A 19,598-nucleotide genomic window follows, 5' to 3' on the forward strand; every position below is an offset into this window, starting at 1 on the left:
TCACATGCAGCGCCTGCCGAGGGGGAGGCCGACGCCCCATATGCACACCAAGCCGGAGTCATTATGGAAATGCACTTTGTCTGCGCCGGCTGCATTTTTATGTAGCGAGACAAAAATTTACATTTTATATTCTCCCTCTTGCTCTGTGTTCACAGGCCTCTGGAGATGATCTGTGTGTGGCGTGTGCGGGCGAATGCGAGCGTGTTGCCATCATATCATCCCCTCGGCGTGTTGTGGCTGCATGCGTAAATACACGGCCCCTGCGTGTCTCGGTTCACTGAGTGTGCACGTTAATGCAGCCCGTGTGATTGCGCATGTATGAGTTTATGAATGAAGGCGCAACAGAGTGCCTGCACTTGAATATAGCAGTGTGTGTGTGTGTGTGTGTGTGTGTGTGTGTGTGTGTGTGTGCCTGTTTGTGCATTTTCTCCTTCATGGGAGTATTTTTCGTGCTTACCGTCGTGTGCTGAGCAGACTCAGTGTAACCAGATCTGTTGCTTCTGCAGGAAAAATTCCAATATGAAATGAGTAATAGTGGGAATAACAAGTTATAAAGTAACTGTAATCCCACTGCGTTTGATCGTGACGCGATAGAACAGGAGTCTGCAACCGCAGCGGCTCCACGAAGCCTTCACGACATGATGCGTGAATAAACATTTAACTTATTTTTAAATTGCTGTATGATTCGTCACTCTTGGTTAAAAAGGGATTAAAAAAAAGGTTCAAGTAAAATTGGGAAAAATTGCAAATAAACACAAGAAATGGGATAAAAAAAATTATAGAGCTCCTTAAAAAACCTGAAATGTCTACAATTTCTAACATGAGAACGTTAAATATGGCAGAAAAAAAGTATACAAAACTTTTTAAAAAGAGGTAAAATGGCTAAAACAGCTGAAATTTCAAAATTTCGAAACTGTCAACAAAAAAAAGCCTGAAAAGAACAAAACTGTTAAAATCAGGTACAAAAACTGGTTCAGTGTAATAAAATGTTCACTGTTCTGAACTGGAGTTAAAACTTCATGAATGCATCATAAGATCTAGTTTTTGTTTGTGCATCATATGAAACTTCCTGAGCTGCATTCGCCTCATTTTAATGGACAGACGTGCTTTATGGCTCCAGAACAACTTGACTTAACAGAAAGTCACTGAAATCGCTCTTTAGGTCATAAAGGTTGCAGACCTCTGCGCTAGAATGAATCCTGTGAAATCAAGATGGTTAAAATTACTAAACGCGCCCATATTTACCGCTCAGTGTTCACGTGAAAACAGGCGCTCCCTCTGTCGCCTGTTAGCACTAGCCAGCGCTTGACTGTTACGATTGACTGTGAAAGTATTAAAATGTACAAGCCGCACGAGTGACGGCAGGAAAAGAAGAAGAAATGGCTGCAGGATGCATGGCACTACATAAACACCAGGGTTTAAAGGGCGGATGCTGCTTTAGGTAAATGCACTTCACAGACTTTAGTCCAATTACAACCAACGCTGACTTCAATTTGCCGTCTTCATCTCGTTCATCAGTTCTTCCTGTCACCAACGTTAAAGCCACCTGTTGAAGAAGTTCTGTAGCAGCACGAAGCTGCTGAAGCTGTCTCTTCAAACTGACTTCAAACTATTAATGAACGTCCTCTGGCAGACAGAAATGAGCTGTCAGCTGTGTTTAGCTGGGATTTTACAGAGATGAGGTTTGTTTGATGCTGGACTGCTGCTTCAATGCACAGATGGGAAGATTTGACTCTTCAGTTAGTGTTGTACTTACTTCTTTCTTCATTTTTTGTAGCCTTCTATTATTAAAACAGATCTGAATTATGCTGAACAACCATTTCACTTCACAGTGGCACGTTTTGTTTTTGACATGACTTTCCCATTTGTGACACAAGGTTAATTTTATAATTTCCCAAACAACACCACAACATATTCTTAATTTTTTTTTTTTTTTTTTTTTTTAACATGTTTCTATTGGGGTGTCCTCAGATAGTCGTTAGATGATTCGTTTGAAGGGGCCTGATTCGACTGCCAATCACGCATCTATTTAGTGTTTGTGAATGAACCACCATGGTGAGTGGCACAATCCGATTTTGCACAGAGCTCCATCACAGAGCAGCATCTCAGTGGTGATTTGGCTGAACTTTAAAAGGCTCACAATGTCGGAAAAAAAAAAAAAAAAAAACAGAACTTCAGACCAAGTCAAAGATGATCCAAAAAAATCAAATGCAAATTGTGTCCTTTCATATCACTCCACAGCAACATGGCTTTCCAGCTTAAACGGGTAAGTAGCCAGATAATTGGGCTAATAAAAGACGGTTCTGTTACTCAATTCTTATTTTTAATGCTGACTTTTATTTCGTTTGATTCTAATATTTTAGGTTTTTATTATATTATTATTTTTATTTATCTAAAATGCTAATTCTATTTAATGCAGTGTTTGTTTTTGCATGGATGTTGCGCTGCGAAACGGACCGACACAGTGCAATTAAGCCTATTTCATTTAATTTTAGCAGATAATGTGAGAAATTGTTTAGCCAAAAAATGTGAGCTTATCTGCAGAGATTATAGATACAAATAAATTACATGCTTTAGCCCGTTTGTTAGAAGAGGGTTTGGTTCTGGTCATTTGAACTATACTTCATTTGTTTGATGTTTAGAGTTACCGACGCTTTGTTCCAGTCTGTGTTTCAGTGTGTAAGAAAAAAACAAAAGTGTTGTTTTACCTGCCTGCGCTGTTTTTTTTTTTTTTTTTTTTTTTTTAATTATTATTATTATTAGTGCAATCAGGGCCGGCTGTAGGCATAGGCACCCCGACGCTCCGTGTGCCGTGTGAGCACCGCTCTGCACTGTGCTGCGCTGCTCCGACGCCCCGTGTCGGTACGCTCTGCAGCCCCCCCCCCCCCCCCCCCCCCCCCCCCGACCTCCCCACCCCGCCGCCGCCGCCACCGCCGCTGACTATTGGCAGGATCGGACGAATCAGATTCGACTATGGAAATTCTTAGTCGGGGACACCTCTAGTTTCCATAGTGCTGTTTTTGGCCAACACAGGCTGTTCACGGCACGCTTTTAACTTTCACAGCCAAAGGATGCTTAAAGACAACAAACTGACAACCAAATGTCACATGTAAATATCCAAATCCACTTAAAAAAAAGAAAAAAGAAGAAGAAGAAGTCGGTGGTGGGAGGAAAGAGAATTCCCCAATCTTCTCCAGCCAGGAAAACAGGGACAGCAAAACAACGCGCCGGCAGAGCGCTCGCAGGGGAGAACATGCTAATGAAAATCATGGCAGGGTCACGATGTGGAGCAGCGCCCCTTTCTGCACGCGCTTTTGTGACAATAATCCCGGCACAAATCAAATCCCACCACCGCACTGAACCTGGATAATTGCAGAGAGGGGTCTGATAAGCCCCTGTAATAGAACTCTGTCAATCAATTCATGCCATACAGCCTCTCTCTCCTGGGTGTTTGCTCAAATTGAATGAAGAAATCCAGCAGCCGCTGACATTTAGGTCTACTGCACTGCTGATTGTGGGAGGAATGTTCTGGTTTAATTTCATTAACTGAGAGAAAGTAAAAGCAAATTTGCCGTAAGAAAAGCAATTATGACGTTGCTGAAACGGTCTGCCAGTGGAGAAGAGGCCCGACTGTGCGCTCCATGAAGGTGTTTATCACACTTTCAAAATAAAAGCTCCTGTATGTAAGTGTAATAGTTATAAACTTACCAGATATTTCAAATTAAACACATCTAACTCACAGACGAATTATACTTTTGAATGCATGACCATCCCAACGCCGTAGACATTTCTGTGAAAACTTTCAAAAGATCAGTATTCATCCAGAATTTCCTCTTGGACTCCAGATTGAGTCACGTGCGGCGTGCGATTTGGAGGCAGATAATGTGGCTGAAACCCTCTGAGGGGGGAGTTCTTCCTTCTTCCACGCTTTAAAGAAGCCGGTTCAGGAATCCATGAGGCGCCGTCCAACAAGCCGAGCGGGCTGGCAAGAAGAACAAGAACAAGAAGCTTCAGTGTTCAGTGGAGCTTTATTCTCTTCATCTAGCCGGCCCTTAAAAAGACGGAGGGTGAAATGGCACGCTTGAAGACAGTATAAACATCCTGAACAAGACAATTCTATTCTGTAAATTGTGAAAAACCACTCCAGGAAGTCTTTACATTAACAAAATCTAAATCCCTGGAAGGGCGGAGTCAAGTGTTACAGGAGAGCTTTAATGTCTCTAACACACTGTGGCTGTTTCGTCGCTGACAGCTCCAGCTGATCGTCATTTATGAGCCCAGCTCCACTAATCAAACTGAATTTATAGGCTGAACTGTTCTCCATTTCCATAAGCTGCTGAATAATTGAATATGTGACATAAGCATGTGTGTGGATGATTAAAGACGATTAAAGAAGGCAGACTGGGGAGCGGGACAAAGCCAGCCCAGAGTGGAAATACTCTGACATAACTGATTAGGCTTCTCTCTCTGATGACTGAGGATATTTCAGGATACTAAAATTGGAGGAGTTTGAATCTTTTGTCGCTCGTCTGCGATTTCGTCCACGGCGTCTGAAACGACAGCTCAACAAAAGCGAGATTACCATTATTCCCAGAGAGAATAAATTAGCGTACGGAGCGTCTACAGATGACAACAGATGAACTGCGAATAACAACCTGTGGCACAGCGGTGCCAAATCCAGCAGCGGCAGTCATTCCAGTGACGCCTCGGTTTCAGAGGGGGAGGAACGCGCCATAATCAAAACGTGCACAACGAACACGGCGAGACATTATGAAGGTTCACCTGAAGAAACCCGATAGCTGGAGGAAACCAGCAGCAAAGGCAGAAGCCAGGTAGACAGCAGTGATGGTTTAATTTAATCAGGTCTTATTTTGGAAAGATGCCATTAAATTATCGCCTCGTCCAGATGCAGCGGAGAGAAATCATTATTTGTTGGCTGCAGCTGAAACCGGCTCTGAACCGAGGTTCGTGCAGAAGACAAGACAGTTAATTAGAATTCACACTGTGCATTAGAGGTACGGTGTTTTTAAAGAAAGAAATAACTTCTTTTTATGCTCAAAAACACAGAAGAGTTCAGGGAAAATTTAGGACGATGTAGAATAGTTTGTGGTTTTGGCCTCCAGTCTGGAACCAGGTTCGGTATGTTCAGCACTGAACGAATTATCATTGAGCCTTAACACATTCACGACACTCTATGGAAATTATATGATGGAATTTAGCTGCAGCGGTCCTGAACAGAAACGGTATAGAAGATGGATCAATGCATAAGATGTAATCTATAGCTGAAGAGCTCTCATACTCATAAACAGCTTAGATTATCACCGTCCACGTTCTGCACTCTCTTGAATGCCGTGTGTTAATCTCATGTTTCCCAGTTTTCCCAGTTTTCTCGTGGCAGCGCCAGTCAGTGGGTTGAAATCTGAGAGGAGCCAGCAGCGTGCAGCGAAACCCGGCAGCTTATTTGTTTTTGCTTTCACTGTTCATCATATCTCCAGTCACAAAGTTTTATACTCCCCCGGTTTCAAATATTATTTCTTCTCACCTGACCTCGCTGAGAATGTGTCCCTTCATATCTCTTCAGCAAATGTCATTTCTGCATTTGGTTTCCTGCACCGTTTTAAAGTCTTTCACAGGCAGCTGATAATGAGCTTTCCCACACACTTTGTTCAGCACACTCTGACTGCTGTGTGCGTGTGTGTTTGTGTGTGTGTGTGTGTGTGTGGAACCAAAACTTTAGTGGACCTGAGAAAATCATCTAAAGGGAGCAAAACAGTCAGCGTAGTAAAACAGATGTACAGTAGACGTTCACTATGGTATGCCTTCATTGCATCAGACTTATTGTTGTATTTCTGACAGAACTTTCATCAGAAAATGTTGCTGCCATCAAATTTCTCACTCAGTTTTTTTTTTTATACATAGATGGTTTTGGGTGACTTCACAATCATTTACACCTTCCAGACATGTTGAAGAAAAGCATGTTCCCGGGACGTCAGTTTCCTCAGAACCACCGGGACGCCAAAATCTCAACGGCGACAGAAGATCATACTCCTCAGATGAAACATTCATTATCTTGTAGACCACATCTCTCCGGTTTCAGTTCATCTTCTACTTCCTGCGTCTTCTTACCAAAATAAAACACTAAAACATTCCAACCCCAGAGGGTGAAGTGGTCCCTTGTCACTTGCACCTTTAATCATAGTATGACAGAGCTGGAAAAGCCAAAGAACATCCCCCCGGAAGAACCGGGTGATTTTAGTGGATGGAGTCATGAAACTGATTCAAACTGTGAAGAAAACCCAAACAGAGCTTTCACCTGAACCTGCTGCATCTTTGAAATGAGCCGCCTCTAAAGTGAGCCAGCTGCCCCCCTGTTACCCCCCCGTGACCCGTGACCACATGCACGCTCATTCTTTTCTGCTTCTGTCGCGGGGGAACGGGCATGTGCACTTTAAACAAACCCGCAACAAAACTGGAGAGTAAGATGAGAAGTTAAAATTACAGAAAGAGTGGAGGGAAAAAAAAAAAATCAATCATGGCCTTTATATCCGCAGCTTCCACTCCAAAGTACCCTGCTGCTTGAGTGCCACGGGCCGCGCTCCTTTCTTCCCATGAACAAGCCCCCTCCGAGGTGGCAGAATGGTCTGACTGCATGGTAGAGGTCAAAACCTACCCACCCGGCTTTCTGTCGGAGTCAACAACTGCCGCTGACTCTCGCCGCTTCCACAGGAGCATTGTGGGTTGAAACATGTAAGTCACACGGGCGGCTGTGAGCGCACACGGATGAAAGAAAGGCACCGGAGAGCGGTGAATGGCTCCCCACGGCTGCCCTGTGTCCGGGGGAAACGCGCTGCCCTGAGCGGCCGCGGCACAAATGCTTTTAGACATTTAAAAAGGTGCGAGAAACCCGGTGGCGTTGGAATATTGAGTCAGATATCGTAAGTTTTCAACCAGTTTCGAGAATTTCTTTTGTCTTTTTGAATCTGCAAATGTTTTAAATCGTAAAGGGTGCAGAGCAGACCACTCGACATCTTAATCTGAAGTGACATGAGTTTAAGTTCATCTGTGAACTGTGAGTTTTCCCTCCGTAGGATTTATCTCGCCAGCGGGAGCGCCGTGACGCAGACCTGGAGGCCTCTGTGGGTGTAGTCTGAAGACCCGGCTGGTTTATTAATGCTTTCATACTCACTACGTCACGGGGCACGGCCCCAGCATGAATCACAGGCCACTGCAGCAGCAGCCTTTACCTTTCACTTTTCCTTCCTTCTCTTATTGAAAAAGAAATTAATGTATTTTTCTTGTTCAACTAAAATTTAGCTTATTTCCTGTTTTCAAAACATTTCTAATTATGAGAGGAACGTGTGGACTGAATTACAAGGTCAGTAATTTTATTATATTCTTTATTCTTATATTTCTTATTTCTTGTTTTCTGTGGAACAAACATAAGACTGTGTTGAAGTGTAAACTCCCAGAACACAGGGATGTATTTTAAATGTAGAACTTCTGATGGACTGATTTTCTTCATTTTCAGTGCAGTGAAATGTAAATTCAAGCAAGATCTTTACCACGGTGCACACTCATCAACAGTAAACAATCCCAGCAGCCTCCATATGTTGATTTGAATGATGATAGAGTGTAAGTCGGCGTCTCATTCATCTTTTCTGATTGCAGTCGGCGTCAGGTTCAGGCTGACTTCTGTGACCCGCCGCACATGAATATGTCTGCGTTACAGGAGCTTTCTCTCTCCGCTGTTTTCCGTCTCCCGCTATCGAAACTCCACCACTCCGCCAGAAATATTCACACCGCCATCTTTCAGTTCGCAAAGCTAAGAGGAGTTCAGACCTGTGAGATACCTCAGATATTCAAATACTCAACTTCAAATGAAAAGAGAAAAAAAATAAATAAATAAATAAAGGAGTTTCATTTTAAAAACGGCTTTAAATGTGGAGATGATGTGAACTTCATGGGTCTAGATGAAAAAGAGCAGTGACTTAAAACATTCACTATATTACATTTTAAAAGATATGAAAAATGCAGCATCGCTTTGTCTTTTGATTACAATACTTTTCTGTTGTTTCCATCAATTTTTAAGCGTGGCGCCCGTAGCCTACGGTGAGAGCAGAATTGACTTTTTTTTTCTTTTTTTTCATTTAAGCTGTAAGTAATAAAAAAGCAGCAGAATTTTTCCACAGGGGCAAATGGGAATCAAGGGCCGCTGAGAGTCCCCTTGGGGCCAAACTTTGCTGGGTTGCTGGTCTGAGCGACGCTCTCCCCGCCAGACGAGTCTCATCAGGGAAATGTCACTTCATGGGAAGCGGGGCAGGAGAGGTCGACCCGGCTCGTAAGGCTGCACGATTAATCGATTTTGAATCGTAACCGACTTTTTGGGTTAAGACGATGTTAAAAACGCTGAAATCGTACATGAACAATTTCGGCTTTTCACATGAACAGGTCCTTTTTGGTGCCTCTGAGCCACCGTAGTTTCTCCGGCCCGTCTCATGACGTCATAACGGAAGTGCGTGCCTGCCTTCGCTCAGCGTCTGGTAACTAACAACAAGAAGCATAGCTACTGCTGGAGAAGTTACATTTGCTCAGGGAAGTAAAGTTTTAGGCTGTGTTCATACCAACCTCGGACCTCCTCCTCGAAGCGGCCCCGGCTCGACCCAAAGGTAGGTCGACCCAACGTGAAAAACGTGTTCACACTGTCGCTCCTGGCTTTTTCTTTTACAAAAAGTGACTTTATTAATGGTTTTTTTTGTTTGTTTTAAGTAAGAACAGGGACCTGGAGTGTGTTAAGTTAAGGTGTTCTTAGTCCCAAGGGATTCTTGTGTTTATTTGCAACAGAATTAAGTCCACTGGCAATAAGGATGCATATTTGAGATTGATTGTTCACTTTGGATTTTATAATTGACAGTTTTGCACTATTCAATCAGTAACGTGATTGTAACTTTTGGACTTGGGCTTTGTTGAATCCAAACAGAGAAAATAATGTTCAATAAAAGACATTAAAAGTACTTTTTTTTTTTTTTTTTTTTTTTACAAAAAGTTGTAATCGTAATCGAAAAATTGGTTTCAGAGAAAATAATCTGGATGTTTTTTTTTGGCAAAACCGTGCAGCCCTACCGGCCCACCACTGGAACCATCAAGGTGCAGTTTAAAAGAAATAACGAAGAGGGCTCTGAACATTGTTTAAAACACAAGATTTATTTATTTTACCTTGATGTATCGGTCAGTGTGTGAGCGTACGAGTGTGTGTAATGAGCAGCGGCGCTGTACTCCCGAGGAGCTTCAGTCTCTCAGTTGTTTAGCCTGCAAATAATGCTGAAGAGACGCTGCCAATCCACTGTGTTTCTCTAAAATGAGAAGAAAAAGGAAAAGGGAGGGAGGGAGGGGGCTGTTAGAGAAGTCAATGAGGAGGATCCAGGAAATATTGCATCTTTATTTGTGTTTTGTAATTGAGCTTCGTGCAGCACAATGAGGGAAGATGAGAATGATGAGGGAATAGGGATGTAGTGATTCTCTCAAGCCACGATTCCATTCGAATCCCGATTTTAAGTCCACAATTTGTTTTTTTTGCAATTTTTCCCAACAAAATTAATTGTAGATTTTTAATTACCAAATAATTACCTCCGCCAGGAGGTTATGTAATCATATCGGTTTGTTGGTTTGTTGGTTGGTTTGTTAGCAAGATCCCGGAAAAAGTAATTGACGGATTGCAATGAAACTTTGTGGAAAGGTGGGTCTTGGGCTAACTTAGAATCCATTAAATTTTGGTGATGATCTGGATCACTGTCTGGATCCAGGAATTTTTTAAAGGATTCTTTATCATTGAGAGATAGGGAGTCTTTCACATGGTTGGGCAGGCCCGCCGACAGGGGGCGACAAACGCCTAGTTCACACAGGACGCGCCGCTTCCGACGCGGAAGTGGGAAGCGCCGCACACCGACTGTAAGATCGCCGCTCCTGTTAACCTATCTGACGGTTCATACAGGAAACGCAGGGGACCGCCTCGTGCGTAACGGGTCGCGCCGTGGACCGCGGCCGCTCTGCTCCTCTCTATTTTCTCCATGAGCCTCGCGCCGTGCACCGCCAGTTGTAAAGCTGGACAGTGCAGATCGCACCTCACAGGAAGTCGGGAATGGAAAATACGAGAGAATCCGGTCAATTTTCAAATTAAAATGAAGTAAAATAACATAAATTATGTTGCTTTTCGGTTTTCCTTTTCAGATAAACACACACACACACAGGGAGAGAGGGCGACAGGGCGACAGAGAGAGGCACCGCACGCTGCAGCGCTCGGCTCTGATCACACCCCGATCACAATGTTGTGTGATTATATATGGTGTTCTTATGGTTGTTGGTGACTGATTTGAGCTGTGGCAGAGGTCTGCGCTCTCTGAGTGCCAATTTCTAGTTAAAAAAAAAAACAACTAAAAAAAAAAAATGTTGTTCTCATTATCCTGAAAGTTTATTTATTTCTTTCACCAGCTCTGAAAATGTCTTTTCTCCTTTCTTTCTGTCCCCTCACCCCAACTGGAATAGCAGAAAGCCACCACCTCTGAGCCTGGTTCTGCAGGTTTTTTCCTTTTTAAAGGGAGTTTTTCCTTTCCATAGTTGCTTCTGCTTCCTCATGTGGATCTGTCGGGTTTGCTCTGTAAAAGAAACTAAAACTGACTGTGTTCTAATTGGCGCTATATAAATAAAGCTCAATTGAATTGAATTTAATTGAATTTGAAGAGCAGCTGGAGAAGATGTGAGGTTTGAAGGCAACAGTGGTGCCAGCAGGGATGGGGGCACTAGGGGCAGGAAGCCCCAAGCTTCCAGGCCTCTTGGAGGACCCCAGCTTGAAGGAGATACCGCCCAGGAAGGGCAACAACACAGTGTATTTATTTATTTATTTATTTATTTATTTTAAAATTAATAAATGGAGATATCAGAGAGATAGATAAGATATTATATGTCAAACGAAAGATTTATGGCCCCCAATAAACCCCTCCCCTTGCCATTTGTCCACCATTTGTCCAGCGTATGTCCAGTGCGCATTTGTCTCCCCCCCCCCCCCCCCCCCCCCCAACTTCCTTCCGTCTGAGGTCTTTTGAAGTTTTTACGACGGGTTAGGTGTTGACACATCTGAAGGGATGAGAAGGAGTCAGACAGTCGGTTAGAGGGGGGTGAATTTATATTGTACCCGGAGATGGCGGAGAAACGTGTTATGAAGAGGTTATATTACAAGCCGAGCCATCCTGGTAGTTTCGGCGGGGTAGAGCGGCTTCATAAAGCGGTTCAAGATGAGACGGGAAAGAAAGTCAGGGTGGAAGATGTGAAAGACTTTTTATCATCTCAAGACACCTATACTCTGCATAAACCGGCTAGGGTACATTTTCCAAGGAACAGAGTTTTTGTTACAAGACCTCTCAAACAGTTTCAGGCAGACCTTTGTGATAGGAAGACGGGCTCACCTTTGAGCGTGGTTGAAAGATTTAACCGAACGCTAAAGACCAGAATGTGGAGATATTTCACTGCTAAGAACACTAGACGGTGCGTGGAAGTCCTACCAGACTTAGTAAAAAGCTATAACAACACTCACCACAGCAGTATAAAAATGCGCCCGGCTGATGTGAGTAAGGGCCTTCAAGTGTTTCACAATTTGTACGGTACGCCTACACCACGAGACAAGAGAAAAAAATAAATAAAGACAGGATTTAAGGTCGGCGATGTTGTCAGAATATCCAAGTTGCGAGGGGTCTTCGATAAAAAAAATACGAACAGAGATTCACGAACAAAGTATTTACGGTGTCAGAATGCATTCCGCGTACTCCGCGTGTATAAGATTATGACGGCGAAGCGATCGAAGGTTCATTCTATGAGCCGGAGCTGCAGAAAGGGAAAAAAGACTCATTAACATTTTTCAATCATACAATTTTCAAACAGTCTGTTAGATATTACATTTTACTACAAACAGATATGTCCGGGTGTCTGTAGCACTTTAGATGGTTATATGACCTTTTTAAAGCTCTCCAGAGGTGAACCTAAAAATTATGATCTAAAAAAGAAACTCAGGTTTCATCTTAACATGTAAAGCAAATAATCAAAAGTGTTACTATTTGTGACCTGAAGATAACCAAATCTGCTCCTAACTTGAAATTTTAAGTTACTGCTCTCAAAACTCTGAAACATGTCGTGTCCTTTGTGATAAGCATCGTGAAATTCTCTGATATTTCCCAGTTAACGTGATCACTGGAAAACCTTCACATCCACCCAAGTTCTAATATATAGATCTGAAAATACAACTCAAAAGGAGGTAAGGTTTTTAAAAAAGTGTATAAAATACAAGAAAAGGTATAAATGAATAGTAAAATCATTCAAAGACAGAGTCTCATTCTAAATATTCAAAATAAAGCCACACAAACTTAATCAGGAAGCGTAGACACGCGCTTGAATAAAAACAGAATAACTGGTTGATAATTTTCACAAACTCAAATTCAATTTTCTGTATAAGAGACAATAATGATGTTGTCGATGTACGCCAAACAAAACCGAGTCAGCAGGTCATGTCAGCTTTGAAAGCTGCTGTCTCACAGCTGCAGCGTAGACGGTTGGACTGTCTGAAAAAAAAAAAAAACAAACAACGTTAAACTTGTAAAGCGATATTGTTGGTCACAGAAGGTGAAACTAAACAAATCCTATGTATTCCTGTGTACAGCAGAATACAAATACACAACTGTGTACCATTTCACTCTGGCTGCTACTGATACTAAGATAGCATTAACATCTGGTACAACCGGAGTTAAAGGAATGACGCTGAAATTTATTTATTTTTCCTGTGCAAATCTGTACTTCTTTGTTCCTGGTTTCAAAATGGGGTTTATTGGTGTGGTGTTTGGAGACAGACATGACACTCCTCGTTTCAGCAATGTTTGAACCACTGGCCTGATCCCCAGTTCTTTTTCCTTTGATAAGAGATACTGTTTAACACAAACAGGATATTTCACATAGTTAATTGTTGCTTGATAAGGTTCCACAGCCAGCAATCCTACATGATTTTCTCCCCCTTTCTAACAAATCCACAGAAACACTACCAAAGAACAAAATATGACAACCCCTTGTAAGAACAGCATTATATAAGAACAAAGAAAGAACAAAATAAAGTGCTTAGTTTAAGAAACAAATACAATTATCAGCTTTACATACCTTTTTCCTGTAGCAATTTCTTTTCTGATCAGTCTGAACCAGCTGCACAAGAAACAGAATTTCAACTCAATATACATTTTGTCACTCTTTTTCTACTCTGACAGACAGTAATGCGCACAGCTTTACACACTCCGTGCTGCAGTTTGCACCACTGTTTTACATGATTTGCAAATACAGATTTTCTTCCCCTTTCTAACAAATCCACAGAAACATTACCAAAGAACAAAATATGACAACCCCTTGTAAGAGCAGCATTATATAAGAACAAAGAAAGAACAAAATAAAGTGCTTAGTTTAAGAAACAAATACAATCATCAGCTTTACATACCTTTTCCTGTAGCAATTTCTTTTCTGAACAGTCTCAACCAGGTGCACAAGAAACAGAATTTCAACTCAATATACATTTTCTCATCCTTTTTCTACTCTGACAGACAGTAATCACTCCGTACTGCAGTTTGCTCCACTGTTTTAGGTGGTGAAAAAGATTAGTTGTGCGTCAACTCTTGCCTGTATCTTGTTTAAAGCACTCCCTACATATAACGTGACTCTGTTGCCCGTCTGATACTTTAAAACTGAACCATCTCTGAATTACTGAGCCACTGTTTTTCTGTTTTACTGAATGGGGTTTTTATTGGGGTGTTGTTTGGAGACACACAATGACTCCCTGTTTCAGCAGTGTTTGAACCACTGGTCTGATCACCATTTCTTTTTCCATTTGATCAGGGATACTGTTTTAACAAACAGGATATTTTGCATAGTTAATTGTTGCTTGATAAGGTTCCATATCCAGCAGTCCTACATGATCTGCGTGCTGTGTCCACAATCTAGATGGAACAGACGCTCAAACTGACGGAGGTTGCAACAACACATCCAGCTGAATGAACTTCTGCTTTCGTTGTATTTTGCAGGATTTTAATGAACAAAAATGCAAAGTGTCCTCATCATACGACCAAACAATAACATTTTAGTTGCTATCTTCATCATCTGGTTGTCTATGAAGAAACTGGTAACAAATGTCAAGCATTTTAGTCCCCGTACTGTCCCAGTGATCACTTGTAACTGCACTTTGAAGTTTTTACGATGGGTTAGGTGTTGAGGAGATGAGTAGGAGCAAGACAGACGGATAGAGGGGGGTGAATTTATATTGTACTCACAGATGGCAGAAAAGCGTGCCATGAAGAAAGTTAGGGTGGAAGATGTGAAAGATTTTTTTATCATCTCAAGACACCTATACTCTGCATAAACCAACTAGGGTACATTTTCCAAGGAATAGAGTTTTTGTTACAAGACCTCTCAAACAGTTTCAGGCAGACCTTTGCGATAGGAAGACGGGCTCACTTTTCCTCCTCTCCTCTCTTTCATCCTCTGGTTGTCTATGAAGAAACTGGTAAGAAATGTCAAGCATTAGTCGCTGACCCAATGATCATTTGTAACTGCACAGATGAATGGTTCAATGTTTCCGTGCACATCTTTTAATAATAACATCAGTCCCTCTGGAGAGAGACAAACAGTATTTGTGGACTTTGTCCGAGAATGGTTTATCTACTGGTCTGCTTGATAGGACGCTAATATTCCCTCTATTGGGAACAGTCAAGTCACCACATCAACATTTAGAAAAACAGAGGCTGCTTTTTGCCAAACAGTGAAATACTGTCCTACCGTCTGATGTATGTTTGGAATGTTTTACTGTTACTCACTCTGGAGCACAAACGCTATATAATCTTAATTTTGATAGCATATCTTTTCCTAATATTGAGAACATTTCTAAATCACAAACACATGTTGAAATTTCCAGCCATCTCTCTCGACCGATAACAGTTTTGACAGCGGTTCTCTTGGTGGGACACCAGAAACGCTGACAGTTTGAACAGTGTCATTACTTCATGGACAGTATATCTCCTGTTGACGAATACAAGAGAGAAATGCACCTACATTTATGAGAAACTTTTTTGGTTTCCCTTTAATGTTTAAACAAGTCTTTGGTATTTCTACTGGTGTGTTTGAAACTTGTGCCTGAATAACCATCATCATTATTATTTGATCACCGTCAGCGTCCCAGTTCTGTCGGCCTCTTCATTGTGTAGAAGTTTTTCTCCACAGAAAGGAAACTGCTCTCTGTTCTGGTGTAATGTTTGTCTTTGGTACTTGTTGAGTTTTGGCCTTGATTCAACACTTGTGGCACTCTGGTGGGTCTAGCTACTTTAGCTTCATCTCTTTTTCTTTTCCCTCTGCTCACAGTCTCTTATCATTGAGGTTTCTTCACCCTTGCCAGTGTTTGATCATTAGTATTATTATAATAACCCCGGCCCCTAAATTGTCGTTGATTTGGTCTCATCCTGTCTCGTCCTCATCCTCTGAAGCCTGGTAGTGTTGATACAAACGGTCTATACTCTCCCAGAGTTGTGTATTGTACAGCATGAATCTTAGATTTTTTTTTTTTTTTTTTGCAAACAATCCAGTTGCATCTAATTCTCTAGTCCTTTTCCGTAATTCCACAGGACTCAATGAAAACACGTCAGGGGCTGCTAATTCTTTAAAGTATCAGCATCCTGTGTTCCCAGTCCATTAATGATCATTGACACAAAGAAGGGTTCAGCTTTATGCGGCACTTTTAATTTTGCCTTTTCTTTCCAACATTGAAGAAATCTTTCTGCATATTCAGACACCTGTTCATCAGTCCGTTTCTTACAGTGAAGTACCCGTGTTATCACATCTGCTAAAGTAAGAAGCTTTTCCATAACTTTGTCATGTATCGTTCACCATAAAGTCCACTCATTAGAGAACAGGAATTCCAGAGTAGTTTTTCAGCATGATCTATTTGCACAGGGGGGTTACTGACTCCATCGTAAGAATAAAGATTTGCTTCACTAAGGAGCAGGAAATGGCTGTAGTACAGGCCTGCAAGAATGCCCCGGAATACAACTGGCCCCAACAAACAGCAACACGGATCGATACTCAGACGCTTTAAAGAACATTCTATGAGAAGACACGGAACGAGGGAATCTAATCTAACTTATTTCTTTCATCCGTTTGTCAACTTCTCTGATTGACCTGACCATACTAAATACACATTGGGAAAAAACTCTGTGGAAAACCACAAATGCGTCAACTGACGCAAACAAATGGCTTTAGCACCTCTGCATGGTGAGGCTGTAAGGCCGTATTTGTACTCACTTCCAGAATCAGCACCTGTAGCGAGCTTCAAACACTCACAGCCAGACCGAGCGTCTCTACAGGCCTGATGTGCTTCTCACCTCCAGAGAATCATCGTCAGCGTCCAAGTTCCTTCAACTTCCTTAAATCAGACACAAAATACGCGTCTCTCTGCTTTTCTTCACCTAGACAGGACGCCACACTGTCAAATGACTTCCTCAGATCAGAACACACACACACACACACACACACACACACACACACACACACACACACACACACCCTTAGGGTTGGGTCGTAAACGGTTCGGCAGATGAGGGCAGGTCGATGAAGGGGGGTAGAATGCTTTTTTCAACCACCGTTTTGTCAGTCATGTTTTTTCAGAAACACTGAAAGAAAACCAGATTCTTTTTTTTTGTTGTTTTATTTAAAAAAACACACGCACAAAGCAATTTTTCTACCAAGCAGGAGGGAAGAAGGATTACTATTGCAACAACACATCATCAGTAGGGTAAAACTAACCTGTCTCACGACGGACATGAAACTGAAAAGGAACACACAAATTAAAGTTTCTTTAAAATTAAGAATAGTATGCCCAGCTACAAAGAAATGATGACATGCAACACTAAAAATAAGATTAGATGGAAAAAACAATACTGAACACATCAGGACAGCTCCAGGCCTGCCTCAGTTCTCATTCCAGCATTCTTTCACAATTCCAAGCTCATCAATTTTCACAACATCCAGCCCGATCAGATTGTCGTACACATCTGCAAAAGTTTCCACAAACTTTTCTTTGGATCTCATCTCTCTCAGCAACGTCTCTGCCACAGTTTTGACTCGCACATCGTCGATTTTAATGTTGCGCATGAATAACAAACATTGAATAGCAGGAATGAAACGGTCGGTACACAGTTTTTCCATCAGACGGCAAAAGTGAGTTTGATAGAAATATTCGTCCACCTGCTGTAAACAAGGATGCTGTTTCTCATTCGGATGTCTGATCTGACATCCGTAGCAAAGCTCTTCCCGGTACTTGTGAGTCACAATGTCCAGCAGATGGATGACCGCTGTTTTGACGGTTTTGATGATGGCCGAGGGCATCCACCCGTCCAGCTCATCCTCGGATTCCTCAACCTCTGGAGTGTCAGGAGGCGAAGATGCTGGTTCCGGCTCCACAAAATCCTCGGGGATTTGGGATTCATCCACTTGAAGGTCTCCGTCGTCAGCGCTCACCTCCCTGCTTCGATCCTCATCATCTCCCAGGGACCCTGGATCCGGGTCACGCGTCTCAGGAATGGTGAACAGCGATCGAGAGGGACCCGGCTGAGAGTCAGGGTCCGGGGAGATCAAATTCGACGATTCATCCGCAAACATGTTGATCGGGTACTCCACCAACGGAGTTCTGCTCCACAGCGGATCGATGAGGACGCGAGAGCTGGTTCTATGGATACTCCTGACGTTCTCCATATCTTCTTGATGTGGAATGATCGATCGCAGTCTTTATAATGTGTAGGGTGGCAGGAAGGTCCGTGGGGCGGGGTTAAGCAGAAAAACTGGTAGGATCGTGGACGTGGTGAACTAAAAGCTGGAGGACTGAATGGAGGCCGAAGGAAACAGGTTTTTTTTAACTGCTAGAAGGTCTTTCCAGTAGCAGCAGCTGCGAAAAAGTGAGCCGATTTTATCGTCCGGTCCTCCAAACCTTTCCTTCCATGCGACCAGCGGGACATTTAGCAATGTGTGGAATACTCCGCAGCTGGTATTAAAGGTCTCCAAAAAAAACTCCTCCGAGCCTTTTTTCCCTTCGTAGCAACAAATGCAGGCGCGAAAGCACATAGTGCCTGAAACACCCGCTCTGGACTGCCACGCAATGCTGTAAAGCACTTTTTTTTTCCAAGAAGGAGACCCTGTTTGTGCATCACCCTCCACGGACTCACGCTTCAGAGGCCGACCTGGTGTCAGCGTTGGATCGACGGGCTTCGCGCCACCTTCATCAGGGTTTGCCCGAAAATGTCGAACAATCATGTGATACAGTACACCCCAGTCGTTGGAGTTCAGCATCGCTATAGAAGGTACAGCTCCCTGCTTTTCACCCTCACCTCGCTGATAGAGGCAAAGCTCCCCCGTCGTATATTTGAACACGTAGCCCCATGCACCACGCCGTCCGTAAGGTTTCAGCGGCCATTCTTCCTTCAACGATTCCAATGGACGGAGCTGGGTCCGAAGCAGATGCATCACATGCTTCTTGGGCGCATTCGGGATGATCGGCGTCTCTTCGTACACCATGATCGGTGTGTCCCGGATGATCGGTATGTGAATTCTTTCCTGAGCCATTTTTCTTTTTCTTCCGAACTCTGTATTTGTTAATTGGAGTGATCCAACACGGGCTTGATGTATTTAACGACGCGTATAAATAGAGACCCTTCTATAGGGAGCCCCTTCTATAGGGAGGGCGAGGGGAGGGCCCACAGGACTTCAGTGTTTTTATTTTTTCCTCCTTTCCCCCACCTCCACTGAGTCAGCATGGGGGAGGGTGTGTGTGTGTGTGTGTGTGTGTGTGTGTGTGTGTGTGTGTGTTCTGATCTGAGGAAGTCATTTGACAGTGTGGCGTCCTGTCTAGGTGAAGAAAAGCAGAGAGACGCGTATTTTGTGTCTGATTTAAGGAAGTTGAAGGAACTTGGACGCTGACGATGATTCTCTGGAGGTGAGAAGCACATCAGGCCTGTAGAGACGCTCGGTCTGGCTGTGAGTGTTTGAAGCTCGCTACAGGTGCTGATTCTGGAAGTGAGTACAAATACGGCCTTACAGCCTCACCATGCAGAGGTGCTAAAGCCATTTGTTTGCGTCAGTTGACGCATTTGTGGTTTTCCACAGAGTTTTTTCCCAATGTGTATTTAGTATGGTCAGGTCAATCAGAGAAGTTGACAAACGGATGAAAGAAATAAGTTAGATTAGATTCCCTCGTTCCGTGTCTTCTCATAGAATGTTCTTTAAAGCGTCTGAGTATCGATCCGTGTTGCTGTTTGTTGGGGCCAGTTGTATTCCGGGGCATTCTTGCAGGCCTGTACTACAGCCATTTCCTGCTCCTTAGTGAAGCAAATCTTTATTCTTACGATGGAGTCAGTAACCCCCCTGTGCAAATAGATCATGCTGAAAAACTACTCTGGAATTCCTGTTCTCTAATGAGTGGACTTTATGGTGAACGATACATGACAAAGTTATGGAAAAGCTTCTTACTTTAGCAGATGTGATAACAC

General features: G+C 42.8%; 1 protein-coding gene and 1 long non-coding RNA gene across 7 annotated transcripts in view; one reads left to right on the forward strand and one right to left on the reverse strand.

Moving 5' to 3' along the window:
- The window catches only part of LOC115394103 (zinc finger protein 45-like), a 1,173,573-nt gene that overhangs the window by 114,383 nt on the left and 1,039,592 nt on the right, over nt 1-19,598 (forward strand). The window lies entirely within an intron of this gene.
- LOC115394162 (uncharacterized) overlaps nt 13,990-19,598 on the reverse strand; it is a 35,602-nt gene continuing 29,993 nt past the window's right edge. For 4 of the 6 annotated variants that reach the window (XR_003932014.1, XR_003932013.1, XR_003932012.1 and 1 more), the window contains one exon: nt 18,685-18,695. This is a non-coding gene — a long non-coding RNA (uncharacterized LOC115394162). Of the gene's footprint in view, nt 14,000-17,735; nt 17,747-18,684; nt 18,696-19,598 lie in introns of those variants that run through there. The other 2 variants (XR_003932016.1, XR_003932017.1) reach the window with 2 other exon arrangements.

This window comes from Salarias fasciatus, chromosome 9, assembly GCF_902148845.1.
Source record: "Salarias fasciatus chromosome 9, fSalaFa1.1, whole genome shotgun sequence".
Classification (NCBI taxonomy): Eukaryota; Metazoa; Chordata; class Actinopteri; order Blenniiformes; family Blenniidae; genus Salarias; species Salarias fasciatus.